Here is a 14476-nt window from a genome sequence, read left to right on the forward strand (position 1 = left end):
GGTCATCAACACCGACTATGTTTCACAGGCAGTTGCTCTGGTGCGTGTTCATGCTGTCAGGGAAGGTGGCGTTGTTCCTCTGCAGATTAACTTCAGTGTCAGCTGAGGTGTTGTCCTGCCACTTCTTCACGTCCTAACAATGCGATGTTCTGTCTTTTATTCTTTGCCTCCTCATGCCCTTTATTTGCTAACTCTACACTTAGACCCAGCCAGGTCTGCTGGTGTACTGGGGGTTGGGGGGTGGGGAGGGACGACAATGGGGCTGGGTCGATTTGGAGCTCACACTTTGAGCCAGGACCAAAGGTTTAAGAGCCTCAAACTCTGATTGGTATTTTGGAGAGAGAAGAATCCTTTTCCTGTAAGCCTAAGCCTGGCAAAATCTAATTACAAAGGTTTTTAATTTTGCTGCTCTAAAATGAAAACTGAGGCTTTCCCTCATCCTTTCCAGCTCTCTGTTCCTCTGCTTCTCTCTAATGTTGAAAGAAATAAAAAAGTCTCAACTTTCCCTAGTTTGGAGTACTTTAAATTTATACATGATTTCCTGTTTCAAGTGGGCAGTTTGGGCTGCTGGGACCTCATTCTTTGACAGCTTTGGTAGGTATCTTGCTTGAGAATTGCATGATTGGGAAATAAAGCCATGTGGAACCTTCACATTATTTACCCGTAGCCCATCGAAGTCATTAGTTGATGCCACATTTGAAGGTGGTAAAATGAACATGTAACTCATTTGTTTTGTTTAGTGATGAACAAACTATAAGCTCACCAAATGTGGGGGAGAAGTGTGGAATGTTTCTTTCTTTACAGACGTTCATAACTTGAACTTATAAAACAAAAACATCAGCTTTAGCTCATATAGATCTTGATTCTAAAATGATTTATCAGTTTAAAAAAATGATGGGGTGCACTGCTGGTAGGAGTGGAGATTGATATAGTCATTTTGAAACAGTTTGGCACTACTGTGCAACAGTGAATATTCATGTATCTATTCTTAGGCATTCTTCCAGGGAAACTTGTGCTAATGTGTATTGTTTCTAGTGGACACAGCATTGTTTCTGATAGAAAAAAACTGTAAACTAAAAATTTTTAAAGTCCATCAAAGGGATAATATATACTTGCGCATATATATATATATATATATACATATATATATATATAATCTCCACACAATGGAATATTATACAGCAGTGAAAATGAATGAACTATAGCCACCTGCAATAACATGGTTAAATCTTAGAAACGATATTGTGTGAAAAAAACTAGTCACAGAAGACTATATATAGTATGATAGAATTATTTGTAAAGTTCAAAATCAAGCAAAATTAAATAATATATTTTAGAGAGTGATAAATACAAAATTCAGGATAGCAATTCCCTCTGGAGAAGAGGAAGGGGGATGGTTTAGGGAAGGGCAAATAAATAGATACATACATACTAGTTCTTAAATGGGGTGATAGGTTTATGGAGACTCACTTGATTGTTATGCGTCACAGATTATATACATGTTGCATGCATTCTTGTAGGTTTAGATTTTGCATAATGCAAATATTTTTAAAGTGATAGCATAAACCAGAATTTTTGCTGGTTGCTCTCATTCTCTACCTATTTCGTATCATAATCCCCAGTGACTTGAGATCACACAGTTGTGATTAGAAGGTGTGATTCTGACAGTGAATTCCCTGGGGTCATTTGGGTGGTGGAGGTTATAGGGTGAGGCTGACAATGATGTCCGAGGGGATCAAATAGGAGACTGGGGAATTTCCCGTAGTGCTCTTTCTCCGGAAAGCCTAGAAAATCTTGGTGCATAGAGGAAAGAAAAACCATCAGATAGGGCTTGTGACCTCTTGGAAAATCCATATGTGTTGTCTCAACAGTGACTAGTATTTCTGCATGTGGACCATTGTATTATTATGAAAAACTTGTTCTTTTGTTGCTTGCTGTTCTTTTCTGAGCAACATGTGGCCTTTTGAGTAGGGTAGGAGTTGGCATGTGTATAATGTAATATGTTATGTTGCCAGGCACATTATCACAGGCTCAGAGGTTCTGTCTTGAGTAATTAAAGGGGGATATGTGAGAAATTGGTCCATGTGGGAATAAAATGTGAGCCAGGACTGGTGTTCTGCTGCTTTGAGTACTGAAGTTCTCTGCTGCTATGATTCATCATCACTAGCATGCTGGCCAGTGTTGGGAGGTGAGGGCAAACCTCTCCAGGGAATGGTCTGCTTATTCTTAAGCAGGTGAATAGAAGAATGTGAGACATGCTGGTGTCATGGAGGTTCAGTCTTACCCTAGATTTTCCACTAAGTGAGTGCGTGGAATCAATACCAAACTGAACGTTTGTCTTGAGAACACCCAGAGGCCCCTGTGAAACATGATATTTTCACACTCATTCTCAGACAGGAAAATGTGCTGCATGTCTGTTTTTTAAAATAGTTTCAACATCTTTTATGTAATGCTGATGCATCTGGAAGTGAAAATGCTAAGAGTTTCATTTCACTAAAAAATGGATTTTTTTTTAACTCTAACCTTTAACTTTAAATCACAATTAGTGGCCTTTTCATCATGGTCAAGAGTAACAGAGTGAGTGTATTCACTGACACATTGAAGCAGTGTTTACTGAGAATGTATTATGTACAAAGAACTGTGCAGGTTGTTATGAAAAACGCAGCAACCTGGTCAGGTCCCCTAAGGAGCTCACATTCTGGAGAGGGAGACAGATCATTACACAGCAGGAAAAATACAATATATGTGGGAGTGTGTCACAAAGGAAGCGATATCTGAGCTGAATCTTAAAGGAAGAGTAACACTTGAATGAGTAAGAAGGATGTTTTCAATTGAGTGACCAGCATAAATAAAGATGCTTTATATTACTACAATTTCACCAGATTTTATGCCACAAACACAAGCATCATGATGATGAAATTAATAGTAAATTCAAATAGAAATTGTCTAATTAAGACTTTTGGCTAACTTTGTAGATTCTACCTTTTCAACTCACTTTGATTATGTTGCAAAGATCAATATATATTTATTGTGTTAAAGGTCAACAGTTGTGGCCAGTGAATAGAATTATAAATCAGTTTAAAAGTAGTTTAATATTCTTATGGTAAAACAATAATAAGTTATGAATTTAACTTTTTTCTTACATTTTTCTATGTAACTCTAGTATCCTTGAGAAAAGGGTTGAGCCTCAATCAGAAATCTGACTTGCTTTGGGTTTTTTTTTTATTTACCACAGAGATAAAGATGAATTGAGAACAGAAATCTCAAAATGTAATAATGATAGTTCCTTATATTTCAATACTGCATAGCATATAGAACACTAAGTACACATTATTTAAATTTGGCCAATATGCAAGAGAAAGAGCAATATAAAACAGAATTATAGGTTTCCTTTGTAGAATAAATTATTACAGTTCATTCTGCTCAACTAGGTACTGGTAGCATTTGTAAACAATTCCAAAATACTGTTGCAAAATAGTCTTGCCTTTTTTTCCTCTTTGCATAGTCTATTTCATTAAATTTCAGCAATTTTGAATCAGAGTAGCATCTAATATACCACATATGAAACATGTTTGCTGTTAATTCAAACATTTTATAGCATATTAATTAGACAAGTCTTTAATATTTGTTTATAAAGTCACCTTATTCTGTCCAGTAATTAAAAGAAATAGATGAATATGTATCTTGGTTTTTTAGCAAAGGGGATAATTTACAAGTAAGTATAATTATTTCAGCTAAATGTTTATAGCACTTGAATGGCAATACTTGACTGTTTCTGTCATTTAGATTTTATAGATACTTTTTGTCCAGAAATTCTTCTTTTCTGTTGATGCTTTTGTTCCCTCCACCAAAACAATAATTTGTCCTTCAGCTGTCATAAGGCTCTTATTTATCCTTAGTTTTCTGAGTGCCTCTCTAGCCATCTTTACGGCCTTACAGAGATGCTAATGCTAATTAATGTTTTAATAGAAAAAAGTGTTGGCAAATGAAACTGTTAACTTTGAAGCATGAATTATAAATTCAGCTTGGTTGCCCTAACAATAATAATGACAGTGATAATGATTATACAATTAATACTTACAGAGTACTTCCAGTATGCTGAGCTCTATGCTAAACATTTTACTTGTGTGTCTTATTAATTCTCACAACTATCCTGTGAGGTAGGTGTTATTATGCCCATTTTACAGATGAGTTTAAAACAGTTATGCCTCACAACATTTAATAATAATATACTATATTAATAATATATTTCAAATGCCCAACTCTGGAGCTTGTACATATGTAATATATATGTGTGTATGTATGTGTGATAGATATATGAGGTCATGTGTGTATATGTGTGTGTGTCTATACATATACACACATTTCTTTTTTGTTCATTCAGCAAATATGTATTTATTGAGAATTTACATTCTGGGATGCTGCGCTAAAGTCTGGGGATACTGTGATGGGGGATTTTTCTCCCTTACCTTTAAGGGACTTACAGTATAGTGGGAAATGTGGACTTGCTTAAGAAACAAGCACAAGAAAATATGATAATTGCTTTATTAAGGATAGGTACAATGTTTTGTAGAAAAATGCGAAAGGAGGGCCTCAGCTTCCCAGAAGGTACCAGGCAGGCCTTCACCGAAAAGCAGCCCTCACTCTGAGACTTGAAGAATGAGTGAGTTTGGAGGTGTGCAGAGGGAACAGAGGAGACAGGGGTGTGGGATGAGCACAGGTGAGGTGGGGCCAGTCAGGAGCCACAGGGATTCAGAGGTGCTGAGCAGTAGATGAGGCTGGGGAAGAAACCCATCTGGTTGGGGTCAGATCATGAGAGCCTTGCACACTATTCAAAGGAATGTACGTGTCATACTGTGTTAAAAAGCCATCTACAAGGCTGGCTGGTTAGAGCATGGTGCTGATAACACTAAGGTCCAGGATCTGATCCCTGTACTGGCCAGCTGCCAAAAAAAATTAAAAAGAGAAAAAAGAAAAGCCATCCACAAATTAATTCAACGAGCACTAATGATCATGAATAAGGGATGTCCTTTCCTCCTTTTATTCATTTATTCATTCAGCAGGTTTTTACTGAGTGCCTATAATGCTCAAAGCTTGTGTTGAAAACCTGAAGATAAAAGGGTGGGCAAGAGCATACCCAGTTCTCCCTTCTTGGACCTTCCAGCATTAATTAAGTCAGTCAAAAAATGTAAAAACATACAATGACAAAGGTGACTAGTATAACAAGGGGGAGTGATTCTACAAAAGCATGTCTCAGGAGATAGTGGCCTGGCCGAGGAGTCAGGAAAAGCTTCCTTGAGGAGGAAAGGACTGAGCTGAGAGCCGAGGGAGAAAAGAAGACAAGGTCATTTGATGAAGGTGGGGGCAGATAATGGTGCAATGTGGGGAGAAGTCTTAGCAAGAAGTCATGTGCAAAGGCCCCAAGGCCTAGGAAGACAAGGTGATTTTAAGGAATTGAAAGTAAACCAGCAAGGCTGAAGTACAGGTTGGAGCATACCCAGCCTTGGGGGCCGTGTTCAGAATCTAAGCTCAGTGGAAAGCCACTGCAGTGCTTTAAGCAGGAGCTGAGCATGGGCAGCAGGAGAATAAGCTGTAGAGTGCAGCGGAGGAAGCAGGGAGACCAGTTAGGAGGCCAGCGGAGTCGTCCAGATGAGCCGTGATGGTTCAGGGGAGAAGTGGAGGGAGTTGAGGGGTATGACTTCATGGTTGAATATGGGGCATAATTTGGGTGAAGAGGATGGAAGGACGATGTCTGCACCATTGCTGAGCTAGGGAGCCTAGGAGAGGGCAGAATCCACTCTGCTTGGGTTTCCAGAAAACATCAGGAGAGAGATGGTGAAGACATTACAAAAGACTTGAGGCTTGAGGTTGGTGTTGAAGAATGAGTAGGTGTTGTCCAGATGGTAAAGAGGGGAAAGTTGTGTTAATCCAAGGGAGTGGCATGTGCAAAGGCACAGAGGCATAACCAGAACAGTGCAAATAAATACCTGTAGGCACCCATACACAAGAGGGAATTATTGTGGGACCTGTCAGTGATTTTGTTGATTTCATATCTATTTTGATTCTAAGACCTATAGTATGTAGAATTTGTAAATAGGTAAATATATATAAGTATTTTTTAAATCATGAATATATTATGCATAGAAATTTCTCTTTACTTCCATATCTTTACTTAGGGATGCCACATGACTTTTGGTTTTATTATCTGCCTTCTTTCTAATGAAATTTAGTCACCCGGGTAAGACTTAGATTTTAGTTTTTTGCCTACAGATAGTGTTTTGGCATCTGGATTTGGGATCTGGCTTTTTTAATTTACTGAAATAACTACTCTCAATTGAAACATGAACATGTTGATTTCAGCTGAGTTAGGGATTTAAAATCAAAGGACAGTCAAATCCAAAAAGAATTAGTAATATTAAGACTTAGGTGAAATATCAACTATGGGAAGAGATGAGGTGATGTTGATTTGATATTTAACTCTTTTAATAATAAGTACAGAAGTGTTGATAGAAAGATCAATTTTGGAGAGACGGTATAGTACTGGAATTATGAGCATGCCTTCTGTGAACCATATTGGCTTAAATACTGGCTTTAACATCTGCTAGCTGTGTACCCTGTCAGTTTTCTTGTCAATAATACAGAAGTAATCAGGATTACTAGCTACTCACAGGGTGCTGAGGAGTTGGGTACTGTGTGCAGAGCACTTAGCACAGTGCCAGGAACGTAGTAAATATTCCACCAATGTTAGTGATGACTTTCAATATCACTGATATCATGCCTTACCCGAGTCATTAACAGAGAGGCACGTACAGTTTTGAAAGTGAAAGTCAGATCATTATGGTAAATACATGTACTGAATTTGCAAAGCTTTGTGGCTAGAAGGAATCTTAGAGAGCATCAAATTCAGCAGTGGTTCTGACATTTTCTAGAGAAGAACTAACTACTTTTATTTCTCTGAAATCTTGGAATCATTAGGCGAGGAACAGGACCATTTTGATGGTGATGCCTGTAAGGTCAGGAGATGGGGTATGAAGCAACCCCTGACCAGAGTCTGCTCATCCATAGATGGGGACCTGCTCTGTCTCTGCTTGCTGAGTTTTTGATATTCTGATCTCAGAGCCGTGTGTGCGTGTGTGTGTGTGTGTGTGTGAGAGAGAGAGAGAGAGACAGAGAGACAGAGAGACAGAGAGAGATTGTGCATCCTGTGACTTCATCTAATGTGAATGAAGGCCACAGAAGCTGCCTAACTCAGTGACAATATCATTTTTATAATTTCAGGTCTAGGCAACTTACACTGAGATTCTCTACTGCCGCCCTTTCTACTCAAGCAAAATCTGTGTGGAAAGATCCACTAGGAAGGAATTGACCACCTGTGGTTCTCCGTTGTGATGAAAGCACATGGTACAGGTAAAGATCTCCAAACTCTTTAACCGAAAACAATTTATCACTTACTTGTAAAGTCCCCAAGATAGTGGTGGACTGTATATGTATTTATTCACACACACAACATAAACATTTATCTATATATTCACATATTTTCTACTTATGTTGAAATCACTGATTAGGACAGATGACAAGGCATTGATAAGAAGTGGATAATTCTGGAAGCAATACTCATAAATTCAGCTAGAGAGACGACCATCAGATGGTCGTAGAGAACAGTACAATATATACTGTTGTCAAGCTTTTTGTTTCTCTTAATTTAAGAAGGAACATCCTTTCATAGCAGTAGATATTTTGTATGACATAATTTTTTTTTTTTTTTTTTGTCTTTTGTCTTTTTTCCGTGTCCGGCAACGGATCGCAACCCTCAGTGTTGCCCCCGTACCGGACCAGGGACCGGCAACGGGATCGCAACCCTCGGTGTTGCTCCCGCGCCTCGCTCAGCCAGTGAGCGGGAACCGGTCTGTATGTGGGATCCGAACCCTCGGGCGGGAGCGTGCCACCGGGCCGGCCCTGTATGACATAATTTTTAATGATTATATAGTATACCATTGAACAGATACCCTAAAATTTATTTGGTTGATCCCCTCTAGTTGGGCATTTAGTCATTTCTAAAATTTTTTTTGGCTTTTATGCTGCCGAAAATGTTCTTATAGCTGTATATTACTGCCTATATTAATGCCTTCTTTAGGATAATTTATTAGCACTAAACTGCTGAATTTAAGAGTTTTCAATTTTTAAGACCCTTGATACTTGTTGCAATAAAGTAATACCATTTTATATTTCCAGAGGCAATGTGTGAGAGTACCTACCTACTTCCACATAATTTTCCAATGCTGGGAATTTTAATTAACCAAAAGAGTCCTTGCCAATTGATTATGAGAAATAGTATCTCCATGTGTTTTGTTTTTTTGTGTTTTGGTGGGGAAACATTTATTTGTAAATCATACTGTTTTGAAGAACCTTCCTATTGTAGACAGTAGCATGCATGAAACTTACCAGATTTTGACATTTGAGAAATAATACTAAATAAAGAAGGATTGGAAGGGGGCTAAGGAACTTCAAGTTTTTCCTTGGTGGCCAAGTATTTTTAGACAACTATAAAATCACTGGATAGCAAAAATTTTCTGGTGGAAAATACAGTTTTTCATTTCTTGAAAAGAATAAAAAGGTATTTCATAAAAAGTCCTCATTAAACATGTATCTGAAGTTATACTGCTCATTAGTTAAAAAAAGTATTTGTATAAATAGGTATGTGTGTATATGTCCAATACTGGGAACATGATTAAATATGATTATGGTAGTTCCATATAGAGGCTGTAGATCCCAGTAGACAAGACTGCAGGCTCCAGACTGCCTGCTGTTTTCTCCAGGTGTGACACTGAGCAAGTTACTTTACGTCTATAAGTGTAAAATTTAGAGAATTCTGGTACCCATCTCATGGGATGTTATTACGAGTATATATCTGTGAAATGTTTAAAATTAGAAATCCTATTTCAAGAGAATAATGATCTGAGAAAGTGGTTATGATAGAAGTAAACAATATAAATATAACACTAACCACAGTGTAATCCCCCCCCAAAAAATGTCTAATGTACTTCTGGAATGGCTTTAATTTGAATGAATGGAGTAACCCCAGTCTTGAGGAGACTTCCTGCTTGAAGTCTGCAGGTCAGAGACCCATTTTCCACAGAGCTGTGAAATCATTACTCTGTCTGTCACCCAGCTAGGGACACCCTGAGACAGCCCTTGTGTGAGGGCAGAGCCCCATTCCCACCCGGGGCTGCCTCGTCCCCCAAAGGGTACAGTGAGTGCCTTCAGCCAGGCATACTTCCTGGCCTCTTCTGAGCCACGCAGAGAGAGTCCCTAACCATCTGTGACTATATGTGAGCTGCCCTACTTGGCTGTCTCTTTCCCCCATTACTAAATAAGCTTCATTTTACTCAATAAATGAAAGAGGAGGTAGATTAAGAGACCTCAGGTCTTAGGCAGTGTATGCTGTATCCTATGTAAACATTGAAGGGGAAACTGTCGGGAAACTTTGACACTTGGCTGCATGATAAGGTTGAAGGTGGAAGGAAGAGAGGCAAAGAATTATTTGGCATTAAGGAGACAAACACAGGGCAATTCGTAGGTCTTCAACCCTTCAAGCACTGCCCTTCACTCGCGACCGTGAGACTAGCTCATGTATGTAGATGCTACGTTTATGTAAGCCCTGATTTCCAGTTTACTTTGAACACTGTATTTCTCGGTAAAAAAGGAATGTCTGAAATCCTAATTAAGACATTTTAGCTTAAGAATTCCTCTTTATTGGGTCATAAATTATTCTCCTCTGAGTGATTATGAGGATGAATAAGAAAATAAAACTTTTTATTTATATACATATGTATGTTATTTCAACAAAATTAAGAAGTTCATAGAAGGAGAGACGGTGACAAATTTGTCAGCAAATACAGGTCAGGAAAATAGTTCATAATGTTCTGCCAAACTCAGATGAGGCACCTCAGGAGTGTAGGTAGAAAGGCTGTACGTAGCGGTATCAGGAATGGCGACAGCACTGCCGTATGGAACATTTGGTATTTGGATAGCACTTAGTTTCCTCCTAAACTACAGAATCAGTAGAGACTCCAACAGAGAGAAGGAAGCGATTCTCTTGCTGTGGATCACTGGCTGGTGCAGAAATGCAGATGTGTTAATTTTCAAGGGCTTTCCACCAGGACACATCTCTCTAGGGAGGCAGGCGAGTGGGGAATATTTAACCATATTCAACTATGCCATGGTCTTGGATCTGTGGTCCAGCAGTTTTTGTCTTCATACACGGAAGATGGTTACCCAAACCATTTTTTTCTTTTTTTGGTCTTTTTTCGTGTCCAGCAACGGATCGCAACCCTCAGTGTCACGCCCGTACCGGACCGGGACTGGCAACGGGATCGCAACCCTCGGTGTTGCGTCCGTACCTCGCTCAGCCAGTGAGCGGCCGGTCTGTATGTGGGATCCGAACCCTCGGCGGGAGTGCCACCGCGCTCCCAAGCGGTGCACTGTAGCAGTGCACCACCGGGCCGGCCCTACCCAAACCATTTTTGTAATCATGTAGAAGATGTGTCTGTAAAACCAGGCCAAATCATTGTTGAAAACCAAATTCACAGAGCTCCACAGGGACCTTGAGGTGCCTCAGGACTTTGCCAGTCCAGAGTTAAAGCACAGCTTTTGAACTGTGAAAAACTGAGACAGTGTCTTTAAATTTTAATCTCACTCAGTCATTCATCACTCTTTTATTAATTTGGCAAATACTTTTTTAGGGCAGCTGTGTGCCAGTACAGTGCTAGGGATTGGAGGTATGGAGAGGAACATTCTAGACTTGGGGCCTGCCCAAATGGAGTTTACACTGTTAAGGGAGATAAAGTCAGCACTATCCTAACTGGTTTGGGTAAACAGGGAAGCTGAACTGGAATCATTCTGCAAGGAGGCATGGAGTGCATCTGAAATGAGAAACTGAAGAAGCCAGTAGAGAAAGACCTGTTGATCTGGAAGGCATAAGGCAGAAAGAACAAGAGAATAGTCAGGGACTAGCATTGAGGTTGTGATTGTTGACAGCAGGACCAGACAGAGAAATGAAGGACGTGAGGAGAGAAGCCCACTATAAAACTTTCCTTGTATGCACACTTGCCAGGGCCAGTGAAAATTGTGCAGCTAATTGATCTCTCAATGTAGTAATCTAAATAATGCATTTATTGACAATCCATATCATTTAAGATATTGCGAAATGAATCTGTTTTACTTTCTGTGACTTACATAGACAAGTTGCACAGAACAGTGGATGTGTCACCCTGTCTCTATCATGGTCTATGGTGGTACTTTCCTTTTTTAACCACCACCCATAGGAAGAATTGAAGTGATGGCTTCACCAGACACGTTTATCTTTTTCTTTTACTAATTATATCCCTTTTCTTACCTTATCCACCATAATTCATCTTAGAGAGTGAGATCATTTAGATAATTAATTCTACCTTTTGTGCCCAAGTATAATTAACTTTGTTTAGTTAACTTTAAACAGATTTTAAGTTTCAGATCAAAATAGTCTCTACAGTTGTCACACCCTGGCCTCTGTGGTATGTGGAAACCCTCCACTCAGCATGGTGGGTTGCAGTTCTTCTCACCTTATTCCCTCCATTCCTGGGTGCTTTTAGTGGTCTCTTAAGTAGTAGGATCTACTCAGAGATTTCTTATCCGAAATGCTTGGGATCACAAGTGTTTTGGATTTTGGATTGTTTTGGGGTTTGGAATATTTGCAGAGTACATACGAGTTGAGCATCAGTAATCTGTAAATCTGAAATCCCAAGTGCTCCAGTGAGCATTTCTTTTGACCTCAAAAGGTTTCAGATTCTGGAGCATTTTGGATTTTGGATTTTCAGATCAGGGATGCTCAACTTGTATTTCCTTTGCCTTTGACAAGGGTTTGGTAAAGGCTACACTTTTGGCTTTGGATTTGCTATCATTGGTGGACCCTTTTCCTCTATTTTGTCCCTCCCCAGTCACCGCTCTCTTCTGAGGCTAAAGTGTACCACGTCATCTATCCAGATATTTTTCCTTTTTTTTTTTTTTTTTTCCTTTTTTCGTGTCCGGCAACAGATCGCAACCCTCAGTGTCGCGCCCGTACCGGACCGGGACCGGCAACCGGATCGCAACCCTCAGTGTCGCACCCGCACCTCGCTCAGCCAGTGAGCGGGAACCGGTCTGTATGTGGGATCCGAACCCTCGGCGGGAGTGCCACCACGCTCCCAAGCAGCGCACTGTAGCAGTGCACCACTGGCCGGCCCCAATATTTTTCCTTTTTTTTTTGACAAGCCCAGTTTAATTGTCCATCCCATTTCCCCATTCACCCACTCACCCAACCACCCAACGTGCACACTGTGCATTCTGGAACATAGGGCCTTTTCCCATTCAGCTTTTTTTAATGCTCATTTCCATGGTTAAGAAAACCCTATTGATGTTCATTAAATATTTAAACTAAAGTCTCACCAAATTTTACCTTTCAGCATACATATGTTCTTCCCTTTCCCACTGCACTTCCTTCAGTCTGGAGGTAACCTCAATAATCCATAGCCAGTTTGGGGAGAAGGCATTATTTTGGGACACTTGATGTTTTTCATGGCAAAATGAAAAATGTAGGGTCAAAGACTCAAGAGTACATAGTGTTTTATATGTAGGCATAGCTTTCAAAACTATTTTGGAGTACATTAGAGTTTCTAAAGTAATTTACCAGGCTTCTGTGTGAAGCATTTTATTCCTGGAAAGTTTTATAAATAATATGGTTTGTGATGTCATTGTGGAAATAGTCACATAGTTGTAATAACTTTCATGAAGTAAGATAGAATGTTTTGTTGTCATCTGACAGAGTAAAACACATTAGAAAATAGTTGATACCGAAGCTACCATTTTGTCTTTCTATATTGGAAATCTGAGGAAGAATGCTGCAGAGGTTTCCGCACCCCCAAGTACATTGATGCTGCTTTTGATGTTGGCAAACTGTGCTATTCAAAGTGTGAGCAATGACTAGAGGTAGAAGTATAACTTTGATATAACTTTATCAAATGACAGTATTCCGTGGTACTTTTCAAATTACTATCTTTTTTCTCTTAGAGTTTGTCAAATGAAGTGAAGCACTTGAATATGTTTTCTGAGTTCTAGGATGTTAGATGTGATAGCTTTTGATGTTACAATATTTAGAGATAGAGGGGAACATGAAGGTCATTTAGTTCCTTTTCCTCCTAACTCAGGACCACCCCACCCCAAATCATTAGTGCCTTTCATTTTGTCTGTGTTCAAATTGTGAATCATTCATGCGTTGATTATTGAAACAACCATTATCATTATAATATTTGGAAATAATATACAGAACATCTTGGGAGCAATGTATTTTTTCTTTAAGTTAGCAAGAAACTATATGCCAAGCAGCATCCAGAAGGATTATCTCCTCAGATTAAATGTGGAGTATATCATTGATATTTATAAATGTTTTAGTGAGATTTGGAAGGATAGTTTCTGTGACGTGGCAGTTGTATTCTGTCCTTCCTGTTTTGTCTTCAGAAATATTCTTTCCTCTCTATCCTTCATTTTTCATTACTTTAAAATGGGGAAACAGGTCACTGTGAGAATTCTATGCATAATACCCATAGAAATTGTCTGGCCTGGTGCACAGTTAGTGCTCAATAAACATTTGCTGCTACAACTTCTACTGTGTCCTTTTCTTCCTCTACTTGACACTCTGTTTTTTTCTGGTAGAGATTTTCCTGAGAATCTAAAGCAAATAAATATAACCCCCCCCCAAGAAAAAAAATAAAACCCAAGAAATTCAGTGCTGATATTGTGTGCTTAAGAAACTGGGGCTATGTTTGGCTTCGTTGGCAGAGATGTGACCCTCTGAGTGTGTCTGCAGATGAACCTAAGTTCAAGTGGAACTTGGGAATCTGCCTCCAAGTTCCCCATCTGTAACATAAGTGGGTTATTCTCTGAGGCTTCTTCCACTTCTAAATCTTATCATCAACTCTCATATTCTTGATGCTATAAGACTTTGAAGTCCCTGTAGAAAAGAACCTATAAAAAGCAACAGTCACTGTTTATCGTCTCCCATGCATTTTAGTTTATGCATCGGGTGTTTTGGGTTTGTAGCCTCCTTCTTGCTCAGGTGGAGCTAATGATCTGTTCCTCCAATGATGGTGATAAAACAAAATAAAACAAAACACTCCTTCCGTGCACAAAGGCAACCCCCGTCCAGATGCTTAACCTCTTAAACTGGTATTCAGATGGCACAGAGGGATCATCCGTTCACTTGCCACTGAAATACAACCATCTCTGGAGTGAAATTTGGCAGCTGTGTAATAGTCAAGCTGCGGTACTTATATGACAGTTTGGGGAAAAGGAGTGAGACAGAAATAGCAGATTCCAAAATAATCCAATTAAAACAGCAGGGAAAGTGGAGTTGGGCCACAAGAAAGGAGGATGGTATGGCCTGGAGTCTCACTCTCTCTACTGT

The 14476-nt window shown here is 39.4% G+C and overlaps 1 long non-coding RNA gene across 1 annotated transcript in view; it reads left to right on the top strand.

Moving 5' to 3' along the window:
- The window catches only part of LOC103587970, a 109292-nt gene that overhangs the window by 42622 nt on the left and 52194 nt on the right, over window positions 1-14476 (top strand). Inside the window, exon 2 of the long non-coding RNA XR_550273.1 lies at window positions 7279-7407. This is a non-coding gene — a long non-coding RNA (uncharacterized LOC103587970). The remainder of the gene's footprint in view (window positions 1-7278; window positions 7408-14476) is intronic.

Source organism: Galeopterus variegatus, unplaced genomic scaffold (assembly GCF_000696425.1).
Source record: "Galeopterus variegatus unplaced genomic scaffold, G_variegatus-3.0.2 Scaffold508, whole genome shotgun sequence".
In the NCBI taxonomy this organism is placed as follows: Eukaryota; Metazoa; Chordata; class Mammalia; order Dermoptera; family Cynocephalidae; genus Galeopterus; species Galeopterus variegatus.